The sequence below is a fragment of the Aquila chrysaetos genome, chromosome 4 (genome assembly GCF_900496995.4).
Source record: "Aquila chrysaetos chrysaetos chromosome 4, bAquChr1.4, whole genome shotgun sequence".
NCBI lineage: Eukaryota > Metazoa > Chordata > Aves > Accipitriformes > Accipitridae > Aquila > Aquila chrysaetos.
This window is the reverse complement of record NC_044007.1, coordinates 25,391,656-25,410,727: the sequence shown is the minus strand read 5'-3', so window position 1 is coordinate 25,410,727 and position 19,072 is coordinate 25,391,656. Positions and strand designations below refer to the sequence as shown.

Genomic DNA, 19,072 nt, shown 5'->3' with positions numbered 1-19,072 from the left:
CTCCAGACAGGGGTCTGCTAGGAGACAGCTTGGGCCACTGTGGTTGAACCAGCTGTTGAAATCCCAGCCAGCTCCTGAGCGAGCAAAAAACTAATCAGAAACTGCCTTCAGCAATCTCTGCTTTCCTGAGCACCACTGCCTCCTTGCTCAGGCAATGTGCTGGCCATCACCAAATCAACTGGCAACTTATTCCTGCTCAGGCCTCGAGCAGGTGCCTCTGTCTCCTGGCCCCATGCTATGCCCTGATTGCAAGACCCCATGGTACTCATTTAGCAGCACACACGTGCCTCCAAGTGTCGTTGTCGCTTAGCATGGGGATCTTACCATGCTGGCAGAATCACACCTACGAGTTTGATGAGATGATCGAGGGATGTTGGGGTGTTGGTGGGGGGTGTTGTATCAGCATTTTGAGACTCCAGCAGGTCAACCCTTGAGGCTCAGTTGCAGCAGAGCATCTTTAGGATGCATGTTAGGGCTAGGGCACCATTTTCAAAACCACCACAGGCATGAGGAGCTCAGCTGAAAAGCTGGGGAAGAAGTCTAATCTGAGAGTGTCTCTCCAGGGGTACCTTTATTCAGCCAGGGAAGCTCTCCTGATATTGGTACAGCTCTATAGGAAAAGCTCGGTGGTCTACTAGGCTAGTAACATGAACATGAGCCAAATCAGCTACACCAGGGAAAATTTTCTGATGTTTCTTGGTTTACCCACTAGCTTTCTGCCACCACAACACTATTGACCTAGGACCAGGGCTGTTTGCAGACCTGGCTGACAGTCATGGCTGACTGACATCTTTGACCAAAAGACCAAGGGGCCAGGGGGCAGAGCCATTTGCTCCAGGCTTTGATTTGATGACGGGTAGTGTATTGCCTGGGTGAGGAGGCGGCGGTGCTCAGGAAAGCAGAGCTTGCTGAAGGCAGTTTCTGATTAGTTTTTAGCTCATTTAAGAGCTGGCTGGGATTTCAACAGTAGGTTACAAAAGCTATTGGGAAGACCTCCATTCTGCCTGCTCCTTCGCCTTAGTGTTAAGTACAGCTCCGCACCCCAAACACGAGTGCCAGCCCCAAGGCAGCCCTGGGTTCAAAGGCTGAGGCAGAATTCAGGTTCTTGAAGTACAGGCCTTCACTCCCGTTAGCAGTTTCTGGCAATCCCATCCCCACACCCTCACCTTTAATCAAATAGAGGACACTTCAAAGCAGAGGGACGACAATGCATGTCCCCTCTCTGTGCCATTGCTTGCAAGATCAATCTGGATTAAAAAGGACCAGTGTTTTCCTGGTCGGCTGCCCGCCCTGGCTCGCTGCACGGGTGTCCCTGCCGTGGCAGAGCAGGGCACTGCGAAGCCACTCTGTCTTTTCCAGCTGCACAAAGAGCCGAGCTCAAGCTTGCCCTGCCATATGGCTCTGCTGCTAATCCTGTGGAAAAGGCAGGGATGCGGAGGCTGGACGCAAGGTTGTAGCAGTTTAAACATAAGCCCAGCTAGGGCTTACGCTGAAGTCCTGGCCCTGACACAGCAGTCGACACAAGGACACCTGCGGCTGGCACACTTGGGGTGCCTGTGCCACAGAGGCAGCCCCAGCTGCAGCCCTCCAGCGGTCCTTCTTGCTCACATGTGCTGCAAACTCTTCTCCAATGATAAGATAAGAGGAATTGCCCATTTACTTTCATTTCAGTTGCGCGTGACTGGATCAAAGGATGTACGCTCTCTTTGCTTCAATTACGCATTTTGGTCTAATGTAGTCCAGATGGCTATTTCATCTCAGCCTTTATATTTATTCATGGCCTTTCTATTTAACTTTCCTAAAACAAATACTCACTCGTAGGCGTATATTAATTCAGGGACAAGAACTGCCTCAATCAATATGTTGAGGTTAAGTTTCTATACCACAATAGGTCCTATGTACATAATTTCTGTTTTTATTACCCCACTGCTAGCCTCAAATATATGAGCAATTTCTTTAAAGAGTTTACTTTGGCTTTTTCCTAAATTTAAACGAATTACAGCTCTCCTGATTATTAGATGTACAATATGCAGATATTCTTTCATTGACCTTTCAGTTAAACCCTTCTGCAAACTTCAGCTGAATATTAGTAAATTTGCAAAAATACCAAGGAGCCCAAATGTTTGACAACATGGTATTGCACCACCTCTGACCGTGGCTTGGGTGTCCAGCAGAGGATAAAATTTGTTGTCAAATGTAAGTGCGATCCTGCAACCAACGTGTGAACGCAAAGAGTGGAAAAGCTCCAGAGACCGACGAGACAAGATACCGAGACTTTTCAGTTTACATCTACATTGCCTTTCAGACTGGAGCTGAAAGCTGGGTGCTGTGAACTGACTTAGGTGCTGCTGGTGGAGACCTGAAGGCAGCACCCGGCAGGAGGTGTCCAAGGAGGGGCAGCGCCCGGCTCCCAGCTCAGCGGCGAGAGGGGCACGCGTAGTGGAGGGGACGCGGGAAGTCACTGTTTAATCTGCCTGGCATTTGATTTGGGCTTTTGGTCCTTGTTTGGATAACGGGATTGCAATTCCTCTCGGTACACTTACAATAAGAACATCTGAAACTCGGCTGCAGCCAGGCAACAGACTTTTATTTCGGGTAATCTTATTTTAGCTTCGGTGATTAGCTGCTCCGTTGTCAATGGCCAAATCTAATTGTCATTGTAGTTTCTCTTCTGGAGCGAATACGTGCTAATGTCTTACGAGCCAGGTTTTGCTTCATGCCTTCTCTTCTCAAGTGATGTCTCCCAAGGCATCTGCAAACAGAGAGGAGGTGATTTCAGAGCTAAGCGTGAGGAAGCTGGTAGCAATCACTGGTCAGTTTTTCTGTTGCATAAAATGGACGCAGTGAGACACTTTAACATTCTGGGCATTCATACTGGCCTGAAAATCTTTATATATATATATACAAAAATCTCTCTCTCTCTCTAGCATTCCTAATATAAACATACTTTTCATGACATACATTAGTTGAAGTTTCCCAGAACCAGATTCTCTGCAGCATTTTACACCTATATTTTTATGTGTGTGAGTGACTGCTCCAGAAATCAGTGCGAAACTGGGACTAGATGGGTCTCCAAGTTCCATTGGAGATTATTTTTTGTTTGTAAAACAGTTTCCTCCAGAGTTTGTTTGATTAAAAAAAAAAAAAAAAGGATGGGGAAACAATTTATGACAGCTTTTCCCTCCCCTGCCAACCCTGTTAAATCAAAAAGCCACTTAGAAATGTAGAGTTAACTTAAATACAAATCCTTAACCTGGGAGGAAAAGGAGACAGCAACGACAGTATCAGGACAAATTTCTTCTAATGCCACTTTCCTTTTGGTTGGACTTCTGCACCAAACGAAGCTTTAGGTTTAGATCCATAGCCCAGCTTCCAGGCCCACCGGCTGCTCCTGGGAGAAACTATTCCAGTCTTTTCCTTGGCTAAAAGCAGAAATAGAATGCTGTGATGGCTTGGAAAGGCAGATGAAAGACAGCCTGCTCTGTTGCGTGTGGTGGGATAGCATTGCTAACACCACATGTGTATAAAACAGCATCCGTACAGTGCCGTTCAACAGCCTTTGGACTCTCCGCCCATGGAACTCCCCTTGGGAAACCCTTAAAAGCCAGTTAAAAGTCACCCCTGGTCCATGCTTCAAAGAAAACTCCAAAAAACCACACGTGAGAAAACAAGCGCTTTCCAATGAAGTGACCTCAGACTAACTGGAAAAGCGGGAACAATACGCAATCACCCTCAATACAGCAACATAAGAGTTTGCCTGCACAAATTAAAGTCCATCCATCTGTCAATATTTCTCCAATTTCTAGGCCACCGGTGTGCTTGCTTATCCCCAGCTCTGAGCCACGCCAGCAGCCGCCGGCGAGCGCACGCCGTCTGTGACTACTGAGATGGACGGAGGCAGGACCTGCTGGGCTGGGCACCATCCCCACCAGCCCGCTGAAGTTTCTAGGTGGCTAAATCACTCCTACCCCACTGCTAACAAACCTGAACAAGGCTTCTTGTTTGTTTATAATGGCATGGGTAAGGCTGGGGCTGGCCTCAGGTTCTTGGACCTGGGCAATATTTTCCCCATCAGCTGGGGACTGCTCCATTCACTCCCATCGGTCCCCTGTCAGCACTGGCTGCCACAGGCAAGGGATCACCAGTCTTGGTGGCAGCATGTGCAGAGACAGTGTGGAAACAAGAAGGAAAAGAGGAGAGGATATGGGATTTTGAGGGCTTATGAGATAGTCTTTCCAAAGGAAGGATGGGGAGGTAGTTTCACTCAAAAAACCCCATTGGCAAAGGACTCGGCGAAGAGCCTTAGCTAGAAATGCAAACTGTAGCTTCAGAGTCACTGTGCATATCCTGGGCAGTACAAATACTTTCAGTTGCTGTGGCTATAAGAAGAACTGTTAATTAGTCAATTTTCTGGGTAAACAATAAATACACATGTTATGATAAAATCCTACCACAAATTTGCTGGTTAGAATTTCTGTCCCTTAAATAACATCTTTGTGGACATGTTTTCCAGATCCCTTCCCAGACTTGCCCCACGCCAAACCACCGGTACTTTGGAGGGCGTAGGCTCATGTGGGGCCAGCAGTGCGGGAAGACAGCACAGCATTTTGGGTTACTCTCACCAGTCCCTGTATTAACAGCTGAAACTTTCTGCAAGAACTTGGATTACAATTCTTTGATGTATCCTGCACATACACCTGTAATGATGGCATAGAAATTTAATAACTGTTAATGGTGTTGAAAAGAGGAGCCAGGTTTCTTACTGTTTGCTGTTATGCATATTATCTTGGATTCACTTTCCTTTATTGCTGTCATTTTCTTTCCTCTGTTTTAACTTGGCCCCACGGGCCATCTTTAGCCAGATTACTGACAACTGATTTAATTGGTGTTATAGGGATGAACTCTGAGAGGATCTGATGGCATAGCGTGAGCTGCCTGGAGCTGGCAACCAGTTGTAACATACCCTGCTTAATTTTCCTGTTCTATTTATTTTCGTAGTGTTGAGTGATGATGCTCTTCTTCATAAGTGGATTGGTTTTGGACAGCAACAGGATGCTACACAGTTTTGAGAGTGTGTTATTGTTTTTAATAAACGTCACTGTAGTGCCGGATGGGAATTTAACTCATGGTTGGAAATCAAGAGGCCATCAGTCCTACACGCAGCTTGGCTGGACAGGCTGAGTCAATTCTTCTTTGGGGTACCTCTATGTGGAATAAGACAGTGCAAGCGCAGCACTAAGGAAAGGGAGGGCAAAGCAGGTCATTAAAAGCCATGTGTAGGGTGCTGGGGAATGGACTCTGTGCCAGGCCAGGTTGCACCCAAGGGCAGGTTTGACTCCTTCTGGCAAGGTGTTGGCTGGGGAGAGCGATGTATGCGGGTGGTGCTGAGTCAGTGGTGTTACCAGCCCTTTTGGCATGAGATCAGTATCTAGGAAGCATTAATTTTAGCAACAGAAAGTGACTTTGTGTTAAGGGGAAGTACACAGAGAACTCTGAGTAAAAGGCACATGACTACAAAGGAGGGTGATTACTTCCGAACTGTGACATAAATGAAAGTGGCTTGTATATTGTCTTTCTTTGGTAGTACTTATAGACAGCAGTTGTACAGCAGAACTTGAGTTTCCTCTCTGGAAATACACTGTAGACCACAGGAAATTGCTAAGTCTAAGTAAACGGGCTTATTAACTAAGTAGGAAAGCTACCAAGTCTGGACTCTTGTGATCACATTTCCCATTACATTCTGGTAACTGAAACTCAGGCAAAAATCCTGAAACTCCAAGTAGCTGGAGCCACGTCGACTGTCCCTGACTTCAGCACAGCTGCACAAGGATGTGAAGAAGGACTAAAGCATTGAGTCATGCAGCCTTAGTAATAGATATCTCACCCAACCTTCCCAGCGTGGGATCTCAGCTAGCTCTGACTACCCGAAATTTTGGATTGCAAGTCTCCCATTTCCTTGCCATTTTCTCACTTCCCTTACCTTGTTATGGAGGCTAACTCACACTACGGAGCTAATTGCTGCTGGCAAGTCAGAATGTGGTACTTGTCATGTGCCAGAAATTGCTGCAGCTGAGCATGCCTGCTTCTGCGATCCCACCGAAATGACTTGACTCACCTTGGAAACACTACAGGTAATGGCAGGAGTATATTAAATTAATACTGCCATGAGGGGAAAAACGAATCCCAGGGAGGCAGACACAAGAGGCTGGTAATAGCAACTGCTGCCCACAAGACATCTTGGAAAAACATCATGCTGAAAAAAAGTTGTTTTAAAGCCATTTGATTCATTGGTTTCCTCCTTGGAAATACAAAAAAGTGGAGAAAAATACCCTAGAAATAGAAGAGAACTAGGCAATACTCATGTTCAGGAATAAGAAGGAACCTTTTGCTGCCATAGTGTGGGCAATGATCGACTAAATGCCATCATCAAAGGTTAGTATCTGAAAACAGTACTGGCCAGCATTTCTGTAGCTCTGCACAATACTCCAGGAGTCGGCTGTTTGATGCTGCCAGCGGTCCTCTGGAAGCACAGCTGGTACTATATGGGCAGAAAAACAAAGAGCCTATAGCTTCCTAGGAACTTGGGGGTCCCAAGTCACTGACAAGTGGTCCAATAACTCAATAAAGTCCTTTACTAAATGGCTCAAGCTCCATCTTAAAACTCATCAGCTTCTTTTGCCCCTACTGCCCTGACTAGGAAGCTGACTCACAGCATCCATGTCCTTGGATGGCTAGAAAAGGACTTACAGACAGCAGATGCCCAGGCCTTGCTTTGGTAGGCTGGAGGAGCCAGCCCCATGCAGTCCTGTCTAGTAAAAGGAGACTGGGGCAGCCAGAAAGCCAGAAGGGTGGGAATGCTCTTCAGGAAGCTCTTGAGGTGTCGTTCCCCTCATTACCCAGGTCAAGGAGCTTCCCAGCTGTGCTGCATCTCCCCTGACTGTGCTCCGGGGTTTCATTCCTCTGCAGGGACAGGAGGGGTGCGTGCTGCCAGCCCCTGCCTTGCTGCGGGTCGGGATGCGCCTGGCACATGCACTGAGGCCCAGGAGCTGGAGTCCTGGTCTGGACAAGTTAGACGTGGCCTGCTGCTCCTTCCTTGCACTTTTTCCAGGATTAGTTCATCCTTTCTGGCTGCTGGTCACCAGAATTGAACACATACTTCTGGGTTACATCTTACCACTGGCTTGAAAAATAATATAGACAATTCCCGTTTCTATTGGAAATGTCTCACTACTTACTGCACTGTCACATTGCATTGGTGATTTATAGCCTGGCAATAACTGAGGCACCTACATCTTTCCCTTGCTCTATTCCTTTGAAATCCTGGTTTATTGTAGGAGTCCTCATTTTTTATCCTTGAAATCCTGAATTCCCACTTTTCATTCCACTTTAAGTTCCATCCGTTACCTGTGCCTTCAGAATAGTCACCTTCTTTGCCCCATCCAATATCCCATTCCAACCTGGCAATATTCTAGAACTCTATGTCACAATCAGACTTTTTTAAGCTACTGCTGTGTTTTGTGTCAGGACCATTTGTGAAGATGTTAAAAAAAAAAAAAATCAGTTCTCGGTCTAAACTCTCAATTCACCATTCGTACTTTACTATTACCTATTTCCTTTTCTTTCTCATTGAGATTGAGAATTCTAATCTCTCAATTCACCATTCGTACTTTACTATTACCTATTTCCTTTTCTTTCTCCTCTTCCCCATTTCAACAAATAATTCCCCTTGTGTCCTCCCATCAGTTGGTTCACTGAAGTCCAGACAGATGAGATCTGTGATCCGTAAAATTTCCATCATCCATACGATTAGCTCCTTATTAAAGAAAACCTCTATATCTAACATTTTATCCCATTTTCCAGTTACCTCCATGATTGCAAATACCTTTCCTCACAAAATGTATTTTAAATTGTGCAGAGCCTTCCAGAACTGGACTTTATGGGGGTTAGGGAAATAGTCTGGGGATTACCTAGATTGTTTTCCTCTCTGCTCCCTTTTTAAATGTAAGGCTTTCATTCTCTTAATTCTCAAGCTGTCCGGTGCTGTTCCTGATGTGAGGGATTTACTACAACTCATCACTATCAAATCTTCACTTTCACAGAGCAGGTCTTCAAGGAAAACTTGAGCAGACTGAGCTCTCCAAGTATTGCTTCTCTCCTGATACATTGCTAACATGGGTGGCTAAATGATGCAAAAGGTGGATTGACTGAGCATCTTGGAGGGGATGTCTACACCCTGCAGGGAAACGACAAGGCACAGAGTGGGTGGGAAAGGGCATGGCTCTGTCAGGATGACAGGGGGCCAGCTGAGAGACTGCCCCAGGTCGCCTTCAAGCATCCACCGCTTCTGCTCGTCGTCCTGGGCTGGGCTGTGCTGGAGACCGACGCGCCCAGCTTTGTACCGTCCCATGCAGCACATAGCCATGGAGGGCAGAGCCGAGCCCTGTGTTGCCAAACGAGAGCAAGTCTCTGGCTCTGCCAGGGAGGAAATGAGTTCAGGCATAACAGACAACAGTAGCAGGTCACTCTTCCTTCGTGGAAAGGAGCTTTGATGCGCAGCTGTCTCTCTGTCCAATTAAGAAGCGAGGCTAATGAGGGCTGTCCTGCCGGAAGGCTGCTGGCCATCGCTTAAGCTGCTGCACAGCCCAGAACCACAGCTCTGGGGATGAACCCGATGGGACTTGGCTGACATTCACCTAAACACCCTGCAAACCCCTCCGGAGTCAGCCTCTCCAACAACTTTTTAAAGAGCTGGATCTTGACATTGATTTCAAAGGGGTTTGAATCACTTGCAATTTTGTATTAAAGCCACGTTATGCTTGAAGGCAGAAGTGTCCACGGAGGTTGTTCAAATGCTATTTTTGCTTCTGCAAACAAAGAAGCCCTTGATACCAAATGAGTGACTATATCCCCCAAGAATGCTGGCCCGTCTAAATATGGAGATATTAGTAAGCATTTATTTTCATTGTCCGAAAAAGGAGGAATTACTGTTTCCTTTTTTTTTTTTTTTTTTTTAATTTTAATGGGGAGAGGAAAAAAAGCCTTTTGGACAAGGACACTTTTTTATTTTCCCAAGAAAAAGTACTTCTCTGTGTCCAATATTGGCCTTGCTTCTGCAACAAAAATATTCTTTCAGGATATTTTGATTATGTCCCTTGGGGGGACATCATCATCAGCTGTTTTCCAGATGTTTTAGTCTTTCTTAATCATACTTTCTCACTAGCCACGAGATCTGATTCAAAGCCAAAGAACGTCATTTCATCCGGCACAGCTCTTTTGAGTCCCCAGGAAGTGTTTGGTTTTTGCAGCTTACAGACATGAATTTAATTAGAAGATAAACTGAAATAAATCTATTTACAGTGTAGTAATACATACGACATGCCATTGGCAGTCTAGATCTACCACCATTGCCACTAGGAGATACATGCTCAGGAGTTTCTCTCATGTGTTTTATGCATCACGTTGAACTTTATAACTCCGCCCTGGGGAATGCAGGGTGCCTTGCTATCCTGAATACTTGCTGTCATCAGAAAATGTTCTCACCTTGCTGCCCACCTCTTTGTCTAGGTCATTTGCAGGTCTATTGAACAGCAGGTCCCAGCACAAATTGCAAAAGTCTCTGGTGACCTTCCCCCGTTGCAAAAAGTTATGTTTGTTTCCTCTCTTGTAACCAAGCCTGCAGTTTCCCCAGGGCTCTGGTGAGGAGTTTTGTCAGCAGCCTTTGGTCAAGGAGCCCTGGCAAGGCGGTCTGATTCTCTGCATCTGCCAGGAGTCAGCGCGCAGCAGTTCCTCCACCAGCTCCGCGCTGCAGGGATCTGCCTTTACCCCAAACACCAGACTTCGGCTTTCAGACTGAAGTTCTTCATCAGAAAGACTGTTTTCCCCATTGGCCCACTCTCTGCATAGTCATTTATTCCTGCACGTAATAGAGGTAAACTGCTCCTTAATCAAAACCGTACCCTCTGCGTCCATTTCCTATCGTATAATAATAACGACTCATTGTATACTTCTGCTCTTGCAAGTAAATTGGTTGTGCGTGTCTCAGGGAGTTTACAGAGGGCCTTGTTCAGTGGAGTCCAAGCTGTGAATGAGGCCTCTGGGATCCCCCTGAAAGCCTAATATGCAGATGATAGCCCTTCTGTGTGACTCAGATTGTGTCTGCTGCACACATTGCCATCCTGACATTTTCCTTGCTCTATCAAGGGATGTAGTCCCCAACTAGCAAACCAAAATGTAGGAAATTTTTTTTAAAAATTAAGCTCTGACTATTTCTAGAAAAGCAGGTTGGGGATTTTTTGGAAAAGTTGGTTTTTTCCATTACTTTCTGTAAAAATTGAAATATTTTCTTCTCATTGTTCTTAATTATTCCTCCAGGAACCTTTGTTTTGAGGCATGTTGGGTTCAATGAATTTCTCGTTTTCATTCATAAAGGACCAAGTCCTACAAACACCTGAGCGTGGCAGAGCTTTATGGGAAGCGGACACATACAGCTTTGTATGCACTCTCACCTTCTGTTAGCTTCCTAGAAACATATCAGCCAATATTTTTTTTCTTTCAGAAAGGAGGAAAAAAAAAGATCCTGTTTATGCAGATGTTGAAAATAAATATTTTTTAAATGGATGCCAAATGTTAGGCTAACAACCTTGAGAGCTTGGTCACGCCTCCTAAAAATGCAGATGAAGGGAAAAACCTCTAAGAAGTTTCTCCATGTTTTACTCTGGATTTTCTCAGTTATCAGACTCCTGGGATTTGCAGTTTTGGGAAGAAGGATGTGGTGTGGCCCCGTGGCTTCACAGAGCCTGAGAGCGCACGAGGTGTCCTTTTGCAAGACCTACCACCTCCTTCCCACTGCCCCATCCCCTTCGCTGGGCAGAGCACAGCAAAGCGATCACAAGTCAGGCTGAGGTCACGATGCCACCAGCATCCCAGGATGAGCCGAGAAACCCTGGCACTGACCGCAAGTATCCGCATGCCTGGGCTGGGGAACTGGCTGGGAAATGTCGTCCTGCTGGGCTGGTCTCTGCTGGTGTGGTTGCTCACATTTCTCTTCTTTTCCTCCGCCATATGTAGACACATGCAAATGAATACCTTCCCAAAGCTCATTACTAGCCTCTTCTGAGCACACACATTGTCAAGGTTTCATCCTCCCCAGCCACCTCATTGTTTCTTTCTCTTCAAAGACATGTTGCCAGCGAGCTGGGATAGCTGGTCTTATTTGTTTCTGTGTCCATACCTCGGCATTTTGCTACTGCACTGGGGTTGTGACCCCATCCATTCTTGCCTTCCTCACAACAGAATCAGAAAGGAGAAAAGAGCCCAAACATCAAGATTCTCAAAAATATAAGGTAGAATAATTATTCTTCTGCCATTTATTTTTGTCTCCAGTCTACCACTGCCATGGGAGGAGAAGCCCGCAGAAGTAGATGGCAGAGTAGGTGGGTTATGTGATGCAGTTCCCGTTACCACCGACCTACCTCCCAGGGCTGCAGAGTCCCACAGAGTCGGAAAGGGAGGTTTTCCTGATGTGGGGATGCCTGAAATTGTTTGGGCACCTGCTCACATACTTCCATGAGTCTTGGTTAGGGGGAGAAAACCACAAACCACTGGAAGAAAACATATACGTTGGAATGTAAAAATTGCTGGAGGTTTTTTTTTTGCTTTTGCAAAGAAAGCAGATGCAGGTAAGTGAAGAAAGAAATGCAGTTTCTAATTTCTTGACGTTTGATTTTTCAAGTGCATAAGAGTTACAGCAAAAAACTAACGTGCAGCTTGGCAGAGTACAATACCATTATCCCACAGGAAGCAGAGATGATTTATTTCAGTGCTATCTCTTTCTGATTTATAACTCCCATGTAAACTCTATGCAGACTTCATAGAGCAGGACTGTGGCAGGTTCAAGGATTAAGGTCTTTACTGTACATTTACATTAAAACACACCTTGTATTTGCCAGGGGCAGCCTCCACTTTGTTTTCGTATAAAGGAAGTGCAGTGAACTTCCTCATGGAGACTTCACTTACCATCTTCCTCATTTTATTTCCCCTTCATCTTAAAATAGACCTTTTAGGCTGAAAGTTGATGGTTCCACTTTGTACATGGATAGCATAACAGAACAGTGTGAGATGAAATGTAGGAGCTAGTCCAGAATGACGCAAGGAAGAAAACAGCTTCAGCTGCAAATGCTGAACCAGTCAGGATGTGAAAATCATTTCTCTCCTTCAAGCTGAAACAAAAATGTAACTGAAAATATCATTTCTGGGCAGCACGAGCAATAGTCCCCGGATCAGCTGTAAAAAAAAGGAAATTGTTTAAATATATGAAGTTTGTGTTAGAAGCTGTTGGAGGGCAGACAAGAAGAAAGTATTTGCTAATTGTGCCATACATTTTAGAGGTTGTCCTCATTTATTCTAGTCACATACATATGCACGGATTCTTTTACTATGAAGAGCTATTTAGCCCACAGAGAACGACATTTCAATGTGCATGCATTGTAAAACCACTAAGAGAAGAGTGTTTAGTGAACAGTTAATGACTTCCTTAAAAGGATAATACAGTTAACAGTTGAGAGGATGTACAGCTAAATATGGCCCTTATAAAACTTAGCAGATTCCATTAAAAAACAGACGTGCAGGAAGTGTCTAGTTCCTATTAGAACTGATTGTACACAGTTGCATGGGAAGAAATAAATTTAGTGTACAGAATTTTACATCACATCCTTTGAAAGCACTGAAATTCTCTGGGGTCCACAAATCTGTACATCTGGTCCACATACTCACACAAACAATTAACTGGCATGCAATTACTTTAAAGGAAAACGTGCATCTAAAAGTCAGAGCCTATACATCCTGAAATGAATGACTATGTCCTACTGACTGCAGCAGTCTTGGGTTTGGTTGCATCCAAATCTGAAAGTTAGGTTCTCCTCTTATTGATACTGCACTCACCCTGGGGGACTCCATGTCTGTGCAAAGGAGGGGGAAATCTGTTCCTGTAATTGCTGTGTTAGAAAAGTCATTCCATTCTCTTCTTTGATCTAATTTTCTATTTTGGAAATTAAAAAAGAGCTAATGCTAAAATTTCCTTCATTAGATCGATCATTTATTATGAACAGCAGCTATGCATTCAGTCTTACTAAAGTTAACTGTTTTTATGGGATTCTGCATGTTTATTTTCAAGGTATTTTCAAGAAAAAGATCTGGAGCCAGAATCATCTAGCATTGAAAGGTGGCTGTTCACAGGAGCCTGAAAATCCTTTCTCAACTGTATTTGAAATGATTTTTTTAATTCATTTGCAGGACATCAGAGAATCAATTTGCCTCTAGCCACAGTCCTGATGCCGGCAGGTAAAGCCAAGGAAACGACCCAGAGAGCATCAAGACAAATCCCTGATGAAATCCAAGCAAAATTGCTTACCAAAAGCCTAAAGAACTGGACTCAGAGGATATTCATGGACCCAAACCCAGGTTTTTGATTCCCCAAAGAAGACTCACTTCCCATCAACACCCAGTGAAGCTTCAAGACTGTGCTGGAGGATGCCCCAGCTGGGTTCAGGACCTTAGGATGAGGGAGGTTTCAGGCATTTGGGCTGCCTGTGGACAGTGCGGGCTCTCACCTTTGAGTGGTCGCTTGGGCTGCTCTGCAGTCCACAGTGGGGACAAGAGCCGTGTGGGGGCTTCCTTGCTCCTCATGGTGCCCTGTGGCCTGGGAGCCCAGGAGTCATCAAGGAAAGAAATATTCAAAACCAAATATCCTTGAAAACTCTTACTCTGCAGCACCCCAAAATAACCCCCTTCCTTTAGTGCCCAGTCCATCATAAAGAGAGAAGTTAAAAATTCAGATTGACAGAAGAAAGCAGCAGCCATTGTACCATGGAAAAGTCCTTCTTTGGCAGGTTGATAACAACATATCTCCAGTAGTGAATTTTTTTCTTTTTTTTTCCTAAGAAGAAAATTAAACCAGTGTGGCAGACCCATCTGGGCTCGCAGTACCAGTTAGAAAGAGGGAAGTGAAGAGTATCACTACTGAGAAGAAGAAGGTTTAAAAAATGAAAAGAAGAGGACTTTTTCATTGTGAGGTCTGGGTTTTATGTTGTATTTTTATTACTACAGATGGTTTTGTGTGGAATATGATGGCTATCCTGCTGTGTTGGAAGAATTATGTTCAGTTTAAACGCCTGAATTTTCAGTCTACAGGTTTTGTAGGACATAAATAAACAGTTTCACACAGGAAATGAGCAGAAGTCTCTCTGCAGCACACAGCATTTACAAATCATTGATTTGTCATCTGATATTTAATGGACTACCTTGCATCAAGAATATGGAGACAAAAAGTGAAATTAAGTGAATGACACTGTCCAGTACCTGCTACCAGGACAGAATTAGTCTTTGCTCTGGCCAAAGGTGCCTGTTCCAGCCATGTCTTGGCAGTTCCAAAGTCCATTAGCTGGCATATGGGGTTGTTTCCATTGGCATCTGCTGGCTTTGGCACAAGCCCACACAGCAAAGCCTCCATCCATGGCACTAGGAGGCATTTCTTTAAAATGATGTTCCTTCAAAGCTCTGGGAGCATGCTATGTTATGAGAATTCAAAGCAGCAGAAGAATATTATTGAACGGCATGCCTAACTCATTTGCTATTATTTACCATGTGGTAATTGTTAAATATTATTAATCAATACTATTATTTACTGTGGGTTTCAAGAGCCCCTGAAAACCACAGGAAAAGAGCTTCAGCCAGTTTTTTTATGTTCTTCATAACTGTTTCTTTACAAAGCCTAAACAATTCTCCTGTTCAATACTACCCAAGCAACACAAATGTTCAGTAACAGGAATATGTATAATTTTGTACACTGTTACTTAGACAGTTCCTCAGTTGAATTTATCAGGCAAGAACAGGATGTTGCCATGTTAGAAGTATGAACTCCCTACATCATCTAACCTGTGTTGCTTCTTGGGACATCAGTAGATTGGAAAGAATTTTTAGTTTTACCCATTAACAGCAGCATCAAGCTTTTAATGAACAAGCTTGTCTTCACAAACAGCACCTACAAACAGCTTCCTAAGAGCCTGTGCAAAATGAGTGGAGTCCCCAGCATCTCTTGTCACATCCCTTTTCCAACTCTGTTGAAGCACTGGGGCTAACAGCCACTCTACCTGTGACTTTTGCACAGTTTGTCCCGAGTTGGAGTGATACATTTATGTACTGACATGTATAAAAATACAGGCACGTTGTAGAAGTGTTGCTTAGAAACCTCTTTTACCAACAGAATTGGCAAAGATCTGATTCTGAGCCTGAGTTGTAACTACTTAACAAGGGCTAACACGAGCCGCTACACAAGACAGCAACTAGCTCTGGCGTGACTCATACGGCTGTCACCAACCTCTTCCTTGCCCTTCCCAGCCTAAGCAAAAGGCCACTAACATTGCTGTTAGTACAACAGAAGTCCTAGCACATATGAAAAAAAACCTATAATTTGGCATATTTGCCCAAGATGTCAGTGCAGGCTCAGGAATTTCTTGCCTCTTCCTCACCAGCATTGGCATTTCTGGTGTGATTCAGGCTCCTGGTCCAAGGGCAGACAGCAGCTGCCCCAGTCCTGTGGCAGTGTTGCTGTCTTCCACAGTCCTCTGTCATGGCTTGGACCTGCGAGGTTTCCCTGGTGTCACTGGGGAGGGAGTTCATTAAGCTCAGTTCTGTAACGTCTCATGGCATCATGTTCCCAGGCACAAGGACACCAGTGGCCACAGCTGCCTCTGAAGCCTTCTCAGGCAGAGTGGCTGTCTCAGCAGCATTTGCTCCCCCTCTCGGGCTCTGGAGAAGTTGACACTTTGCCCACCCAAGGTGGCATCCTCGTACAGTCTGAGCAAGGTCCCCCAAGCACTTTCTCCATCTTCAGTGCAGGAGATGTCAATCTTCTTTCTAGCTGATGGTTTGTTCATCCCGTCTTGCATCACTCTCTGTTGCTTCAAGCCAGCAGCCCTGTGAGCAGACACACAACAGGCACCCTCCAGGCTCATGTTATGATCTTCACAATGCCCTTAGATCTGTGGAGAACCTGTGGTGTCCCTTCTGTTTCCTACAGCTCCGTGTAGGGCAATGTCGCTTTTCCCAGCATATACCGTTTGGTGCCATTTCTGTGCGCAAACCCTGTTCAGGCTCCCCAGGCTTTTCTGCCTGATGCCTCTTTTCCGACAGAGCCATGGGGGTGCCTACTCTGGCTGCAGGACCAGGGCAATGCCTGTCCTCTCTTAAGTCAGTTCTGCATTGAATGATTTCCTTTGCCTGACAGGTTAAACCTGGGGTTTCCAGCTCCCTATTACAAACATCTTCAAGGCACAGGTCCTCTCAGTAAAGATGAAGATCAGAAAAAGCCGGGAGAGGTATGTTTTATCTTTATAGCAAGGACTGAAGGAAGAAATTATAATTGTCAGAGCTGAAGTGGTTTTTTCTTACAGCCATTTTTATACACTAATGCAGTGACATGTTGAGACCCATGTAGCTACACCACCACACTATTGCATTAACACCACCAAAGAGCCATCAGCCCACGGTCTTCTCTGTAGCAGTGGTGGATCAGGAGGAGGGTCAGTCCTTCAGGAGATGCCCATGTTACCTGCTGACAGCAGGAGCTGGGGGAGGCAGCCTGGCAACTCACATTGTCCCTTAAGAGCAAACCATTGGGCTGACTGCCTGAATAACCCTTAGGCAAGGTTTAGGATGACCCAAGTGATGTAATCCTAGGAAAATCTCAAGTATATCTTCAGGGGAAGGGTATTCTCCAGTAGCCTCAGCAGACAGTGTGGGTGCCTGTTACTATCCCAGACTAATCCACCAAGATTTTCCCGACTCTCACCACAATTCACCTGAGGCCACTACCCTCTATCTTTAGCATGCTACTACTGTTAGCAGGACTCTTCTACCTATGGAGATGGGCTATACCTTCTCAGTTATTGATTTGGCAAAGCTGTGGGACCACAAAACACCTTCTAGAGGGCTGTTTTCCTAAGAAAGGCTCCAGCAAAGGAAGGATACAGGACATGTATGCCTGGCTGGGAGGTGCTAGGTGGTAGGCAGGCCTGAGAGATCACACAGAGTGCTTGTAATGGTGCCTGTGACCTCCTTGGAACTAGCCACAGTGGGTGAAGATGTTGACTAAAGCAGTTATTGCAAAGCCAACATAAAGCAAACTGCCCATCTGAGAACACCTGTGAAATGGGATGAGTAGTAGAAGGTGCTGGCTGCTGGTGGTGGTCTGTACCCAGCAGCCCAGGCTCCAGGGCTTGGCTAAGGAGGGGTTGGTACTGAACCAGAGCCTTGCTCTGTTCCCTAAGGAGCTCCAGGAGGATGAGAGGAGCAATGCCTGAGGTCTCCCCCAGAGACAGTATCCAAGAACCAGACCTACATGCCACCACGAGTCTCCACTGGCAGTTTAGGTGAGAAGGAGGTTGGAAACATGGTGCAGCAATAGACCCTGACTCTGATGGCAGATATGTTGACTGTGCATAAAGTGCAGTCATCTCTTCTGTCTTCATCTTACTTTTATATTCACTCTCTCTTCCTTATAATCCCTGAAGAGACCCAACCTTTGCTAGACTAGGAATACAAACACGTATTTTTATGCATATAAATTCAAGCCAAAGCATGCGGCCATGAAATTGGAGACAAACTGTCGCAAGCAAAGAGACGGGACGCCCACTCAACTCCTCAGAGGCCACTGGCTCCCAAGGGAACTAACCAAGAGGGAGGTGGTGCATCCTTCCAGCCACCCTCTGGACGTGCCCCCGGACCAGCAGCATCATCAGCCCTCACCCCAGGGTGGTCAGGGCTTCTCTCTTTGCAGCAGTCACCCGGCCTCCTTGTCCTCAGCCCCAGGTGCCCAGCTCCTTGTACCCAAGAGTGGGCAGCAGGAGCAGCACTTCGCCTTCACACTTCAGAGCCCGAACACACACCGGGCGTTGAGGGTCTCCCTTAGGGAACTGTTGACAACAGTAACTGGTGCCTCCAAGTGGAAAATAGCTGCAGCAATGCAAATTAGAGGTGGATCAGCCACTCAGATACTGCAGCAGCACCTCTGCAGCTTGTCACCCACACCAAGTCCCCAGGGAGCACATCAGGTACAGTCCTGGCTAATTACTGGTGACATCTGCACTTAACATGGGTCAAGACCTAGCCCTGCCTTTCTCAAAACAGACTTAATAATTATTAACTTCAGGCTGGATGAGGAGAAAACAAACGTTAACTAATAACCTTGATTTCTCAGTATACACAAAACCATTTATTTTTTAATGTTGGCTCCGCTTGACTTTCTATTTGCCTGGGAAACACCAATCTGACGCTTTGCCCCTTTCCTGCAGTTTTATACCAAGGGAAGGACAGAAGATCTGGAGTGATGAATCAACAATGCAAAGTGAAGTCAGAGACATGCCCGAGTCAGCGGGTATGCAGCTACACCGATGAAACCAGGGCTTCTTTTCTTCCCCTTACCTTATGAATTAATTTGCCATCATGTCAGTTCAATTGTAACTAAACCGGCTTCTTTTCTTTTTTTTTTTTTTTTTTTATGATGCACTCTGCAGTGCTTCATGTAGCCTGAGGGTCTTGAATGGCATGTAAATGGATATTGCCCTGCAAGCTGCATTCTGCCATACAATCGCCATCGTCTCCTAAGTCTTAAAAGCCAGAGCACGATGTGAATTATAGGCTTTTCTTCTCCATGTGGGGCTCACAGCTTATAGTCCTAAATTACATTTTGTCAGCCTGTTAACAAAGCAAGATAGAAGACCATTAAAAATAAGCTGCGGTTATGTAAGTGTTCATGAGTGTCTAAATATTAATGTCAGGACTCTGCATAATGGAAGTGCTCTAAATAATCCTTTTTAGCCTTTGTAGTTTAATCTTTATTCATATTTTATCCATTAGTTACCTTCAAATAGCATGGTTCTTTTGATAAATAAGAGGCTGTGAATAACATTCACTGAAATTTCAACATTCTTGTCTTTCACTGCCGCAGTCGCAAATGACTCTATTCCTGGGGCCGCTTGGTCTTTGGTATTTTAATCACAAATGAACTACACAACCT

The 19,072-nt window shown here is 45.2% G+C and overlaps 1 long non-coding RNA gene across 1 annotated transcript; it reads right to left on the bottom strand.

The window, feature by feature from the left end:
• Positions 1 to 2,566: 2,566 nt before the first annotated feature.
• On the bottom strand, positions 2,567 to 3,658 carry LOC115340512. The gene is made up of 2 exons (XR_003923081.2): positions 3,254 to 3,658; positions 2,567 to 2,752 (listed from the first exon to the last, which is right to left on the bottom strand). It is a non-coding gene; the product is annotated as an uncharacterized LOC115340512 (long non-coding RNA).
• Between the last annotated feature and the right edge of the window lie 15,414 nt (positions 3,659 to 19,072).